Genomic DNA, 3,336 nt, shown 5'->3' with positions numbered 1-3,336 from the left:
TTTTCACTTTGTTGCGATTTCATTTTTGTTTTTGCCGTTTTCTATGAACACGTTCTCGTGTAAAAGGGGCCATATTAGTAGGTGATCTACAAGCTCACAACGTGTCACCATGTGACACATTGTGAGCTTGTAGATCTACAAGAAAGTATTAGTATTAAAAAAGTGCTTTGGCTCCCAACTCCATTGGATCCTCAAACTGTCTGCCAAACCAGCTAACTCCGTTTAGACATCTTTTTTTCCTTTTCATAAATCAGTGCTATTTAATACGTATGTGTTAAAAATGAAAAAAAGTATTAAAACGTATTAAAAAGCACTTCAACAAAAACCTCCTAACTCCACTTGAGCTGGATCTTTTTTATTTTTTTGAAAAATGAACATTTTGGAGTTAGGTGGTTTCTTCCAGACAGAAGAGATATAATAATATATAATAATATTTAGATATATGCCGTATTGTCCCGAATACTCTGATTATAAGACGACCCCCATTTTTCAAGTCTCATGTGTGGAAAAATAACATTGAAGGTAAAATAGTTTAGTAAAAAATGTTGTCTTATATTCAGGCCAATAGGGTAATATGTAATAATAATAGCATTGAATGTGCACTATAACTAAAAATACATCGCATGGATGCACCTGGGACGTATCCTCAGTGATGCATCCCGAGGTCAACAGGGTTTCGGGTCTACCAACATCATACCCCTCACTCAGGCGACCCAGCCGGGGTTGATCAAATCCCGATTTACGTCCCAGTAGCTACCCTCGATCAGTCCATAAGGGAATGAGCAAGGCCACACAATCCGTTTCTCCGGAACTACTCTGCGGGGACTGGGAGAACCAGATTCTGGCACGTGGAAGGACTAGGCTCTGTGGGTTGACTCCTGTCCGGGCCCCTCCTACGTCTCACCAGGTCCACTCCTGCTCTCACCAGGCCAAGGACCTGTGCGTTGCACCAGACTCCCAGCACCAGGCACTTCATTCAGGAGTCGTGGATTATACATTGTATAATGGCCCTCCTAAAGGCCTCACCAAGGTTTCTTGGGCTTGATCCTCCTCACGGAGGACACAGGCTGGGGCGCTAACCCATACTGCCCACCCGGCTGCAGTCTACATTCCGGCTGTCACCCGTCTCTCCGGTGGTCTCTCTGCATTCTATGATCCTATAGTTTACTAAGACACTAGTCTACACTCTCTCTCTGCATTCTATGATCCTATAGTTTACTGAGACACTACACTGTCTCTCTGCATTCTATGATCCTATAGTTTACTGAGACGCTACACTAGTCTCTCTAAATTATATGATCCTATAGTTTACTGAGACGCTACACTGTCTCTCTGAATTCTATGATCCTATAGTTTACTGAGACACCACTGTCTCTCTGAATAGAGCACCAAAGTCCTGACGTAACTCGCTCATCCCTTCGATTCCCCTGGTTTGCGGAAGTAATTTCTCTATGGAGAATAACATTCAGTCAGTCACTCATATATGATACAATCTGTTTCTAGTGAAAATGTAACTAATTCAGTAGCAGTAACATTGGCGTTTTCTCTCAGTCAGTTGATTCTTAATATCCATATGAGTGAAACGGCCGGGGTGACATGTTTATTTTTCAAACACAGTTCTTATATGAGGCGATCTAAAATCCCCCTATGGGGATTATAATGCAAATAAAAAGTACACAAACCTGTGGATTTGCGCCCTCTACCGATATTGACGTCAGACTTTGGTGCTCTATTGTATGATCCTATAGTTTACTGAGACAATACACTGTCTCTCTGAATTATATGATCCTATAGTTTACTGAGACACTACACTGTCTCTCTGCATTCTATGCATGTGTTTACCTTGTCACTCTGGATAAAGAGTGTCTGATAAATCAATATATTGTATATTGTATAAAGCTAATCATAAGGGAGAAGACAGTAAGACACGTGGACGAAAGTATTGTCATTGTCTCCACCAGGCCGAAGGCATGGGGCGAGAGTATGTGTTGCACTGCATACAGTTAATCTCCGGCACCCTTGGCCCGGTCGCTGCCAAACTGTGCATACACACCAGGCCCGCCACTGGGCATACGCAAACTACGCATTGTGTAGGCCCTACACAGTGCGTAGTTTTCCCCCTCGGCGTGTTGCCCTACACTGTAGGGCAACACGCCGAGGGGGGAAACAGAATGTGCCAAGGCAATCCTGCCCGTGCGAGCGTCCTCAGTTGAATGCTTAATTGCACCCTCTTCCCCGCCCCTCTAGCAGTGAGTTTAAGTGTTATTATTTAGCACCAACCTCAGGACAAATCAAAGTTATCAAACGACGAAAGTAGGCGATCTGCATGAAGAAATTGGGAATAAAGCTCATGTGTCCACAATTCAGAACATCTGCCCCAAAATTAAGCAGAGGTGACTGTACACATGAGATTCATAGTCACGCTTTTAACATTGCCCTATTATAGCGCCACCTTTTTTTTCTCCTACACATTGTGTCCAAACATCACAAACGTTCCTGACCTGGTGGAGACCTATTCTCAGAGGAGCATTTTTGGATGTAAATTAAAACTCAAATCACTGTCTCTCAGCTGTCTGTCTCTCAACAAATCCTAATGTCATTGTATAATTGTGCTTGATGTTTTGTGTAACATTGAATTGCATTGTTGTTGAAATGTGCTGCTATACAAATAAACTAGCTTTGTCTTTCATATAGGCTTTTATGTGTCTTGGTTTAATATAGCCTACTTTTTAATGGAGTGAGAGTGAGCGTCAGCGGCATCAGCTGTGGAACACCCGCGGCAGGCGGCATCAGTCCAACACTCTACCCAAAACCATAACCGCAAGCACGACGCAACGCATGTCGGACCAACGCACTGCCGCGGAAGCCAGCGGCAGTCGAGTGTCATAATCCCCCCAGCCTGCAGATGCCGCCCCATCAGCCGTGCGGCTGTTACCGGCAGTTGCGGCGTGGAGCAGCGGCGACCAAACAGAGCTGTCATAATCCACCTACATTCTCCGACAGCTGCCGCCCCTCCCCCCGGCAGCACCTTGTCTCATTATCACTGCCGGAGAATGCACTCACTGCTTCTGCTTTAATGTGTACTTTTTAATATTGTCTTTTATTATTATTATTAATATTAAAACTTCTCAGATCACCACAGAGTACACTGAAGACATAGTTGTTCTCAATTCCAGCTCAATGCACAATATTAGTCAAATGTAGGCTTTGCTGCCACCTTGTGGCAACACATGGAAGAGATGTCTGTTAAGTCAGTGCTGAGAACCATGAGAGCACTTCCAATTCAAAGTAAAAGCATTATCTGTCAAGGTGCTCTTCAAAATAAAAGTATTATCT

The 3,336-nt window shown here is 43.7% G+C and overlaps 1 protein-coding gene across 1 annotated transcript in view; it reads left to right on the top strand.

Moving 5' to 3' along the window:
• cyb561 (cytochrome b561) overlaps nucleotides 1-2,689 on the top strand; it is a 14,287-nt gene extending 11,598 nt beyond the window's left edge. The window contains exon 6 of the mRNA XM_079517175.1: nucleotides 1-2,689. This exon is cut by the window's left edge and continues 566 nt beyond it. The gene's annotated coding sequence lies outside the window, so the exon portion shown is untranslated.
• Nucleotides 2,690-3,336: the final 647 nt, after the last annotated feature.

The sequence above is a fragment of the Electrona antarctica genome (genome assembly GCF_951216825.1).
Source record: "Electrona antarctica genome assembly, chromosome: 1".
NCBI lineage: Eukaryota > Metazoa > Chordata > Actinopteri > Myctophiformes > Myctophidae > Electrona > Electrona antarctica.
Note: the sequence above shows the minus strand (reverse complement) of the source record. Positions and strands in the feature narration are given on the sequence as shown.